The 12293-nt window shown below is 37.7% G+C and overlaps 1 protein-coding gene across 1 annotated transcript in view; it reads right to left on the reverse strand.

Moving 5' to 3' along the window:
• DHX9 (DExH-box helicase 9) overlaps positions 1-12293 on the reverse strand; it is a 51414-nt gene that overhangs the window by 34635 nt on the left and 4486 nt on the right. The gene's annotated exons all lie outside the window — the stretch shown is intronic.

Consider the following 12293-nt stretch of genomic DNA (forward strand, 5'->3'; position numbering starts at 1 on the left):
GAAACAGGCTCCAGGCTCTGAGCTATCAGCACAGAGCCCAACGCGGGGCTTGAACTCACGAACGGCGAGATGATGACCTGAGCCGAAGTCTAATGCTTAACCCACTGAGCCACCCAGGCGCCCCTCAAATGCTTTTTTTTAAACCTCCACTAACTCAACCACTGAGTAGTTAGCATTTTTCTCTCAAAAAACTCAATGTGATGTAGCTAGAAAGTTCGACTACAGGGTTTTGCTTCAGATGTACTGGAGGTGTCATGTAAGATATGGTATGTACACCATACTACTTTTCTAAAATATGAAAAGTTTGAATTCTCAAACCCACCTAAGCACACGGTTTTTTGATAAAGGAATATGAATCTATTTACTATTGTCTTAATTAACCTTGGGATGGATTATTTATCTTTTGAAAGGGTTATTTAAAATTTTTACTCATCACTTTTACTTCTAATTCTACAAAATTTCTGATTTTATCTTTATTAATTTCTTCTAAGTCTGTTCTATTTTCCTGAGCTGAAAAATCACTAGTTTACTCATTTAAAAAAAAACTATTTCTTATGCAATAATACAAGTATTTGATGTTTCTTTGAGTAAATGACAATTCCTCTGGCCTTCCAGAGTTCTGACACTGTTAAACAGCCTGTAATTTTCAATTTTCATTTAAAACCAAGTGTTTAAATTTCCTAATGTTTAGGATTGTTTTGGTCCCTTTGCTACTTTCTCACATTACCATTTTAGTTTTGCCAATATACACATAAGCATTTTTAATAGTAAGTGGGGATTGGTATGTTGTGAACTGTTTGTATTTTCTGCTTTCTTAAAGTTTATTTTGATATTAATATTGTTACTCCCATTTTATTTTGTACTTCATTTGCCTAGTATAGTTTTACTCTGGTCTTTACTTTCAATCTAATTGGAAGACTTCTTTATTTTATAAAGATAGCACATAGTTTGAGGCACAGTGTTCTTCCAAGGTTAGGGCTGTGAAGGCACAGTACAGTTTATTCTAGGGACAGCTCTAACAGCCAAGTTCCAGGAAAAGAAAAACAGTGGGCAACACTGGTGCTGATTTGTCTTTCTTTCCACCACCTTGCCCACTCCATGTCCAAAATGCTGTTCTACCTCATTCTGTATCTATGTAAACTTAAAAGAAAAATCTCTTCCTCAAGACTTGAGGTGTATGGGTGGGATAACTTCCTGTTTTGCAGTGACGAAGAGTGTTACAAATGGAATGCTTCTATCTCCCCAAAATTAGTATTTTGAAATTTAACCTCCAATGTGATATTAGGAAGCAGGCCCTTTGGAAGGTGATTAGGTCTTAGGGGAGGGGCCCACATGAAAGAGATTGGTGCCTTATTGAAAACGAGAGAGCTCTCTTGCTTTTTCTGCCACGTGAGGATATAGTGAGAGGAGAGCCTCACCAGACACTGAATCAGCCAGAACCTAAGACTTACACTTCCCAACTTTCAGAAGTGTGAGAAATATGTTCCTGTTGTTTATAAGCCACCCAGTCTATGGTACTTTGTTACAGCAGCCTGAACCGAATAGGAAGGATTTTTTTTAAATCTTTAAATTTCTTGATCAATGAAGATGAAGGCAGAGGGAAAGAGGGTATTAACCACCTGTCTCCACACTTTGTGGAGTGGCCCTGGCCAGCTCAGTCTGTGACAGTTTTGAGTCCCCTATGGAGGATGACCAGTGTCTCTTTGTTAAAAGTACACATCCTGTTCACTACTTTCAAGATCAAGAGACATATGTGACTTGCCTAACACAGAGAAACAGACACAGAGAATTAGGCAAAATGAGACAGAAGAACATGTCACAAATGAAAGAACAAACCACAGCAAGAGACCTAAGCAAAACAGGTATAAGTAACATGCCTGATAATGATCATAAAGATATTCTCTGGACTTGAGAAAAGAGTTGAGGACATCAGTGAGACCCTTAAGAAAGAGCCTGAAAACATAAAATAGAACCAGAGATGAAGATGGAATAAATGGCAGGCTGGAAGTAGAGGAAAAAATTAAGTAGAAAATGGAGGAATGGAAAGTAATCAAGCTGAACAAATGAGAGAAAAAAAGAATTATGCAAAATGAGAACAGACTCAGGGAACTCAAGTGATTCCATCACGCACAATAACATACATAGTACAGGGATCCCAGAAGAAGAGTGAGAAAGGAGGGTAGGAAATTTATTTGAAGAAATAATAGCTAAAAACTTCCCTAATCTGGGGAAGGAAACAGATATCTAGACCCGGGAGACACAGAGATCCCCAACAAAAATCAACCAAAGGAAGTCCACACCAAGACATAACCATCAAAATGGCAAAAAGTAGAGATAAAGGAAAAAAAAAATTAAAAGCAACAAGAGAAAAGAAAACAGGTACATATACAAAAGAAAACCCATGAGGCTATTAGTGGATTTTCCAGCAGAATTTTTGGCAGTTTGAAGGGACTGGCATGATATATTCAAAGTGCTGAAAGGGAAAAAATTTACAGCCAAGAATATTCTACCAAGGAAGTCTATCATTTGGAACAGAAGGACAGAGAAAGAGCTCCTCAGACAAATAAAAACTAAAGGAGTTCAAGATGACTAAGCCAACCCTACAAGAAATACCAAAGAGAACTGTAAAGAGTGGAAAGGAAAAGACCGTTAAGTATGAAAAGTAGGAAACAGAGAACCAGTAAAAATAAGTATTTCTATAAAAAGTCAGTCAAGGGATTCACAAAATAAAAGGATGTAAAATAGGACACTATATACATAAAATGTGGGGGTTGGAGAGGCGTAAAGAATGGGTTTTTAACTTGTTTTTGTAGTTTTTCTCTCTTTCATGGTTTGCTGGGTTACTTCTGTGATATACTTGGATTGTTTTCTCTTTATTCTTTGCACATCTGTTAGTAGTTTTAATTTGTGGTTGTCATTAGATTGTATATGATACCTTCCACATATATCAGTCTGTATTAAGTTGATGGGTTGCTGCTTGGGATTCTCTCTCTCCCTGTCTCCCCCCCTCAAAAAAATAAACTAACTGAACAAAAAACTTCTGGGGGTGCCTCCGTGGCTCAGTCAGTCAAGAAATCTGACTTCACCTCAGGTCATGATCTCACGGCTTGTGAGTTTTGACCCCTGCATTGGGCTTGGCACTGACAGTGCAGAGCCTGCCTGGGATCTCTCCCTCTCTCTTGGCCCCTCCCCACCTTGCGGGCATACACTCTCTCAATATAAATAAATAAACTAAAAAAAACAAAAACGAAAACAACTTTTAACAAATTAAAAATTAAGTAAATAAATAAAAACAAAAAGCTTCTGCACAGCAAAGGAAACAAACTACAAGACAACCAAGGGAATGCGAGAAGATATTTGCAAATGACATACCCAATAAAGGTTAGTATCCAAAATATATAAAGAACTGCTACAACTCAACACCCAAAAAATAAATAATCCAATTAAAAAATGGGTAGAAGACATGAACACACATTTCTCTAAAGACATCCAGAGGGCCAACAGACATATGAAAAGATGCTCAACGTCACTCATCATCAAGGAAATACAAATCAAAACCATAAGATATCACCTTGGACCTATCAGAATGGCTAAAATCAAAAACACAACAAACAACAAGTGTTGTTGAGGATGTGGAGAAAAAGGAACCCTCCTGCACTGTTTGTAGGAATGCAAACTGGTGTAGCCATTGTGGAAGACCTGTATGGAGGTTCCTCAAAAAATTAAAAATATCAACTAGTGATCCAGTAATTGTACAAGGTATTTACCCAAAAAATTCGAAAACACTAATTTGAGAGAATATATGCACCCTTCTGTTTACCACAGGATTATTTACAATAGCCAAATTATGGTAGCAGCCCAAATGTGCATTAGGATTCTCTCTCCCCCACCCACACCCCTCTCCCCTGCTCGTGCTTTCTCTAAACAAACAAAAAAACAAACCCTGACAGATCTCACATTCCAAGACCCACAAGATGGTAGCAATCTGTAAAATGCCTCTTAAAGGGCTTGTGTGCTTGGACTCACCTGCCCCAAGGCTCAACTCAGAAGTAGCCAATTGCACCGAGTTAAAGTGAAAGGAGGCAAGGCACTTGCTTATATTAAAACCTTGGCCCGAGGGGCAGGTATCTAATTTAACACACACATCTAGAAAGCTGTACCCAGGAATGGAGACCAGTGGGTGCTGTCTTTGCATGCTTCAGAACACCAGTACCTCCCAGAAAAGAACCTTTACACGTGCCTGGTGCCTTAATTTTTGTTGCTGCTGCACAGGGGATGCCTCTTGATCACCTGGCTCTGGAGTCCAGGGAAGCTTGTGTTCCTGGTCACATACGACTGTAATAATGAGCATTACCCAGAAAGGAGCTCAAAAACCTGTCTGTGGCCCCAAATTTCATGACTGCTGCCAGAGGACACCTCGACTTTGCCTGACTCACTCAGGTGCCCCGTGCAGCTTATGCTCCTGCGTCTCACAAGTCTGTAACCCACCGAAAAAGTTCTAATTTTTTTTTGAGTAGAGTTGACACACAATGTTGTATTAGTTTCAGGTGTACAACATAATGACTAGATAAGCTTGCTGGAGACAATTCTTGAACAGCTACTGCACCCATAGCACAAAAAGAGGCTCAACAGACCCAGGAGCTGAGTCTGTCTGTAAAGGAGGCCTACTAGCTAATCATGACTGTGGCCCAAGGAAGAGGCTTCTAATAAAAGAAGCATCTCTTTCATTAGAAATGAAAGGGGCTGACTGTAATCCTTTCCAGAGACTTCTGAGAGAAGGTGCTATCTTTATGTTCTGTTGTGTTCTAGAATGCCAGTGTCTACTGAAGGGAAGCTTTACATTGAGCGCTTTTTGCAGCTAACACCCAGGGATGCCTTCTGATTGCCCTGCTCTGGTGACCAGAGGAGCTTTGCATTCTTGGGGTCCCCTAGGAGGGTGTCAATCAGAGCAGCGGTTCTGGGCAGGTTACAATCCTCAAGGCACTGTACAGACAGTGGACTGAGGCACACCCCCCGTCTTTCTGTGAAGGTCACTTTGCTTGTCCTGAAGCTCCAGACAGAGGGGCAGGCTTCAGGTTGGGCACTCACTGGCTATGGAGCTGCTCTGAAGGAATGTATGCTATGGAAGCCATCTTCGTGCTCTCCCTCTTCTTGCTTCAGCTTGCTGGTATCTCCCAGAAAGGAGACTATACACTTGACTGAAGCCCCCAAATTTGCAAATGCAGCCCAGGGAACACCTCCAGATTATCTGGCCCTGGTGGTCAGCAGGGCTTATGCTTTTGGGCACCTCAGAACTATACATATCTGCATTACTTTTAGAAGCTGCTGCCCAAGGGTCTGGCTTCTAGTCCGCGAATCTAGGTGCTGAGATCCTACCCTCTGGACACTGAGAGGTCTCAGCATATCCTAACTACTAGGAGCTATTAAAAATATAACAGGCTGCTTGGTCAAAAACAGAGGTTTGAGAAACAACCAAGAGCTGGGGCAGGGCTGAATGAAAAAGTTCATCTCCTACACAAGGCCACTCCTTCAAGACTTGGGAGAAGTTGTTTCATCTATTGTATAGGAACCAACATAGGCAAAATGAAGAAACAGTAATACCTGCCAAAAGAACAAGATGAAACCTTAATGAAATGGAACTATGTAATTTACCTGATAAAGTCTTTAAAATAATGATTATAAAAACACTCTTCAAACTAGGGAGAGGAATGAACACAAAACTTCAACTAAGAGATGGAAAATGAAAGTATGAATTAGGTAAGTCACGGAACTAAGAAATACAATAACTGAACTGAAAAATACAGGAGAGGTGTTTAACAGCAGACCAGATGAAAAAGAAGAAAGAATCAGTGAACTCAAAACCAAGGCAGTGGAATTCACCCAATGAGAGCAGCAAAAAGGAAAAAAAAGTGAAAAAATGTAAAGATAGCCTAAGGGACTTCAGGAAAACATGAAATGGACTAAGAGCTGTATCATTGGGCTTCAAGGAGAGAGAGAGAAAGGGGCAGAAATCTTATTTGAAAAAATAATGGTTGAAAATGTTCCTAACCTGGAGAAAGACAAAGATATATTCAAAGTGCTGGGGGGGCAAAAAAATTCCAACCAAAAATACACTACCTGCCAAAGTCATCATTCAGAATTAAAGGAGAGAGAAATTGTTTCCCAGGAAAACAAAAGCTTGAAGTGTTCATGACCACTAAACCGGCCTTACAAGAAATGTTAAAGGGACTTCTTTAAGCTGTAAAGAAAGGGCACTTATTGGTAAGAACAAATTATGAAAGAATAAATATCTTTTATACATAAAGCCAGTATGACGGTTATCGACAAAAGTAGTAAAAATAACTATAATTACAATTGGTTAAATGATACACAAAATAAAGAGATATAAAATGTTATCATCAAAAATATGAAATGTGCAGGGCGCCTGGGTGGCTCAGTCAGTTGAGTTTCAACTTCAGCTCAGGTCATAATCTCACAGTTCGTGGGTTCGAGGCCCACGTTGGGCTGTGCTGACAGCTCAGAGCCTGGAGCCTGCTTCAGATTCTGTCTCCCTCTCTGCCCCTCCCCCACTCACACTCTGTCCTGTCTCTCAAAAATGAATAAACACAAAAAATTTTTTTTTAAAAATCTAAAATGTGGTGAAGGGAGTAAAAATGTTGAGCTTTAGAACTTAAATTACTGACTTAAGACAGATTGTAGATATGTGTTGTTACATGTAAGCATAAAGGTAATCAAAGCAAAAATGTGAAATAGAGGATAAAGAGAAAGGAATAGGAGCATACCATTAAAGAAAATCTTCAAACCACAAAGAGTAAGAGAAGGAACAGATAGAAACTAGAGAAACAGCTAGAAAACAACAGAATGGCAATAAACACACACCTATCCATAATTACTTTCAATGTAAATGGACTAAATTCTCCAATCAAAAAAGAGTGGCTGCATGGATATAAGAGCACGAACCGTTTATAGTTGTCTACAAGAGATACAATATTTTGTGTTATGTTATTTTTATTTAATTTTTGACAGGCAAGGAACTTTATTTTTTGTCAGCTAGTTTGTCTCAGCGTGGCCTGTAATCGTCAAAGTGTTCACTGCCAAGGATGCCTAAACTTCAGCGTTGTTAAAATGAATGACTGTTCATTGGTTTGTGAACATATTCACTTCTTCAATAACAGAGATGTTGTTTACCCCTAACTTCTTTAAGGAGTACTGAAGTATTTTTATCATCTACTGGAGACGTTCTGTGAACCACTTTCTTTCGATAAGCAGTTCCTTTCCCACTAATGTGCACTTGTGCTTGCAGTCTGGTGAGTTTCTCCTGGTTCATAACAGCTTCTTTCATCTTGCTGGAGCAGAAATGGGACCACGGTGGGGGGACTAGGGTTGGTGCTCAGAGGGTCTCCAGGGAACAAGCTGAGATTAGGGGCACACATGGGGGAGAAGCAAGATGGCAGCTAGAGGAAGGTCAGAAGTGATCCAAGAGATACACTTTAGATTAAGTACACACACAGAATGAAAGTGAAGGGCAGAAAAAGATATCCCATGCACTGGAAACAAACATTTTCATTTGTCTGGGGTATCAAACTGACAAAATAGACTTTGAAACAGAGTGTAATAAGAGACAAAGAAGGGTGTTACAAAACGATAAAAGGGTCAATCCAGCAAGAGGATATAGTATTTACAAATATTTCGGCACCCAACGTAGAAGCACCAAAATATATAAAGCAAATATTAACAGATGTAAGACAAAAAGAGTTAATAGTACAATTATAGTAAGGAACTTTAATACCCCAGTTACATCAGTGGATAATCATCCAGACAGAAATCAGTAAGGAAACATTGGATTTAAATAAATGACTTGTTAGAACAGAAGGACTTAACAGAAATTTACAAAATATTTTTAAATAAAGGAAAAGAATCCAACATTTATCTCATTTCCCTGTCTAAATTCTAACTTGGTGTGATTATTGATGAGAAATTTCCTTTTATGTAAGTATTCCAGCTAAAAATCAAAGGAAATTGATAATGAAATAATAAATCTACACAGCTATAATTCACCCCTGCTAATATCACAATTATGTACCTCCTCCTGATAGAAGTGTAGAATATTTTGGAGTTTTCTTGTTCTTGCTCTTTCACTCTAATCAAGTCTCAGTCTAATCAAGTCTCTAGATCTAACTACCAATTATGGAAACAGAGGGGCAGAGAAATGTTTTATGAGACTAAAGAATAAATGATGTGCTTTCTTCAACAAATTGCAAAGAAAAGTAAGAAAGAGGGTGAGAGAATTTACTGATTAAAAGAAGTATCAATCACTTGCTGTATAAGGACATCATTAGGAGCATGATTTAAACAAACTGTAAAAAATGGATTTATGAAACAATCAAGAAAATCTGAATATAACTGGATGTCTGAGGGCATTAAGAAACAATTCTTAAAATTTTTTAGGTTTGGGGGTGCCTGGGTGTCTCAGTCAGTTAAGTGTCTGACTCTTGATTTTGATCAGATCATGATCCCAGGGTCCTGGGATGGAGCCTTGCATCAGGCTCCTCAAGAGCGTGGAGCCTGCTCAGGATTCTCTCTCCCCACTTCGCCCTTCTACCCTAAACAGGTTTTTCTCTCCCGAAAATAGAAAATAAATAAAAAAATAAACAAATATTTTAAGGTACAATGATGGAATTATTATGTTTTTAAGAGGATTATCTTTTAGAGATACAAAGTGAAATAGTAACAGATAAAATATAGGATGTCTGGAATTTGCTTTAAAATAATCTGAAAGTAGAGAAGCCCTTTTGAGAAATACTGCAATTGGATTTTGACAACGTGGATTTGTAATATTATTCTTACTTCTCTACACATTTGAAATTTCTCCCCCTCCTTCAAAATTTAAAAATATCCTTTGCATTTAGAAACAGGCCACTTTTGGCAAGAGCAATTTGTGCAATGAAAGGGCAAATGCTAGATGAAGTGACATGAACAGGATTTGGCAAGGATGAAGAGGTGAGATAAAGATGGTAGCTAGAAGTAGAAATTGGGCTTGTTGTATGACCTTTTTTCAAATTCACCCATTGATCATTCATTCATTCAATCAAAAAACTTCAAGTGCCTGCTGTACAGACCAGAACCATTCTAATGCTACAGACACAGTAATGAACTAAAAAGCAGATAAAAATCCTGCTCGTATGACCTTTTGTTCTCATATGAAGGTCTGGGGAATATTAGGTTAGAAGAGAATTTCTTATACTATGTACAACTGACATTTTATGCTGGAAATTCTTTGTTGTAGGAGGCTATCTTGTGTATTGTAGGATGTTTGGTAGCATCCCTGGCCTCTATTTACTATATGTCAGTATTGCTGACACCCCCTTCCAGTTGTAACAACTAAAATGACTCCACACATTGCCAAATATCCCTAGGGGACAACATCGCCTTCAGCTGACAAACAATGGGTTGAAATTAGTTAAGTGCTATTGAGAAAAATGAAACAATGAAAGAGAATAAGAAACACAAAAGTCTTGAGGTAGAAAGGTGCTGGAAGATTGAGGAATGGCAAGAAAGCCAGCGTAGCTGGAAAAGAGGAAGTCAGGGAGAAAGTGGCAAATGCATAGACTAGACTGACCTTCCTGCAGATAACGAGAAATCCAAGGGCGAAAAGAAACCCCGCCCTCAAACCCCAAAGACCCTAACAATTATATGCAGGTGTTAAAAAGTGAACAAAAGCTGGTAGATTCTGGAGGTGACTTGAAATGAGAAATCAAGGATAAGCAAAGGCTGTAATTCCTGTTTATTATGGCTTTTAGCCTGAGGAAGACCATGTGAAGCAGCTAAAACTCCCCAGTCTTTCTGGCCTGAAGAATCAGAGAATATGAGCCTGGGGAAACAAACACTGCTAGAAAGTGAGGAGACAATCCTAAAAGGGAAAGAAGGAATTCTTTGTACAAATTCGCCCAAAACACTGGCTAACCCCTGAACAACACATGTGCAGGACAGACTCCAAGCTGCCTACCAAAGATCAGAAAACTCAAGGGAGATAGATGTGAGCAGTTACCCAAAAGACAGGGTTTGTAGTTTGAGTTCCAACCAAACTGACAGCACAACAACAAAATCAATAATATTTAAAAAAATATAACTTACAGTATCTGCAACATAATTATCACAATGCCCACGATAAATCCAAAATTACTTGACATACAGAATGAAAAAGGTGAACCAATCTCAAGAGAAAATAAAATCAACAGAGCCCAACCAGGCCCAGATGTTAAAATTTGTAGTCAAGATTTTAAAGCAGCTATTGTAACTATGCTCAATGACATAAAGGAAATTTACATTCATATTATGAACACATGCTATCACCAAAGAAACAGGAAGAAATGCCACCACAGAAATAAAATCTGTTAAAAAAAATTAACCACCTGATAATTCTAGAAATAAGACAATGTATGAAATAAAAACTCACTGAATGGACTGATAACAGCAAAATGGAGTTGACAGAGAAAACAATCCATGAACTTGAAGATAATCAGTTAAAAGTCATTGAATCTGAAGAACAGAAAAAAGGGAAGAAAAGAAAAAGCCTCAGGGACCTATGGGATAATATAAAAAAAGTTTAACACAGGAGTCCCAAAAGGAGCAGAGAAAAAATGAGGCATAAAAAAAATTTGAAGAAATAATAGCCAGATTCCCCAAGTTTGGTAAAAGATAAATTTATAGGTTTAAGAATCTCAGCAAATTCCAAGCAGGATTAAGTACAAAGAAAACCATATGTAGTCATACATGACATCATAGTCAAACTGCTGGGAACCAAATAAATAAATAAATAAATAAATAAATAAATAAATAAATACAAAGAAAATAACACATTACATATAAGGAGAAATGATTTGATTATTACTGACTTATCATCAAACAGCGGAAGGAAACAATGCAACTTGAAAGTGCTGAAAGTGGTACTGCAGAATTATACATTCAGTGAAAATATGTGAGAGACTGTAAAATAAAAACATTTTCATACAAAAGAAAACTAAGGGGTTCCTAGATGGCTCAGTGGGTTAAGTGATCTCGCAGTTCATGGGTTTGAGCCCCGCACTGGGCTCTGTTGATAGCATGGAGGCTGCTTCAGATCCTCTGTCTCCCTCTCTCTCAAAAATAAATAAACATTTAAAAAAAAAAAAAAAAAAAAGAAAGAAAGAAAGAAAGAAAGAAAGAAAGAAAGAAAGAAAGAAAATTAAGAATCCGCCACAAGCAGACTTACACTTTGAGAGAGAGGAAGAGGTTAAAAGATACAGAATAGGTCATAACAGAGCAGATGCCAGTGTTTCAAATTATAAGATATTTGCAACATTCTTTTCATAGGTGGAAAGAATCTTCAAGATAATCTCCTCTAATCCCTTCATTTTGCAGACTGACCAACCAATGTAATAAAAAATTCTGCAATTATCTAGTGGTACAATATACTAGAAAGTAAGTCTCCTAACTTCTGGGTCAAAACAATGAAAGGGAATAAAACATATATATTAACCTTTACAACAACACAAAATATAAACACAGTGACAATAAGTTGTTGAAATTGATATAGATATTATTCCTGTAAGTTTTATAAAAACTGAGTATTTCATTTAAATTACCTTAGGTATTTATCTTAAATCATGTAAGATTTAAGATCATACAGATTTAAAATTTAAGATCATATAAAAATTCAAATTTTCATTTTTTAATTAGATAAAGTTTATTTCTTAAAATCAGTACTAGACAGGAGTCTATGTTGCATATTTACATAATATAATTTAAATTATCATGGTATCAAAATGATTATGAATGATTATGCCATTGCATGAAACAAAATTTTCTCTCTGCTGTAATAAGGAACTGCCACTGGGAGTAAACACTGTGTCTTAAAGTGTTACTGATTTTTACATTCTGTTTGAAATGTTATCTTTAGAAGTATACAAAGCACAACAGGCTCTGAAAATTAGTTTATGAATGAATGAAATATATAAAACCACAAATACAAAGATTAAAGGAATTTTTCAAACTCACAAGTCAGGTACATAATGAGAATGAAATCCCAATCTTAGGAAAGCGCTCTAAGAGAACAAGATTCTGAGGTTCGCTAAGGAACACGTTAATACATTTGAAAACAACATTGAAAAATCATCATCCCATGTCTCCATATGGCAAGTAATAAAAAATTTGGGGGCGCCTGGGTGGCGCAGTCGGTTAAGCATCCGAGTTCAGCCAGGTCATGATCTCGCGGTCCGTGAGTTCGAGCCCCGAGTCAGGCTCTGGGCTGATGG

This window comes from Panthera leo, chromosome F3 (assembly GCF_018350215.1).
Source record: "Panthera leo isolate Ple1 chromosome F3, P.leo_Ple1_pat1.1, whole genome shotgun sequence".
Lineage (NCBI taxonomy): Eukaryota > Metazoa > Chordata > Mammalia > Carnivora > Felidae > Panthera > Panthera leo.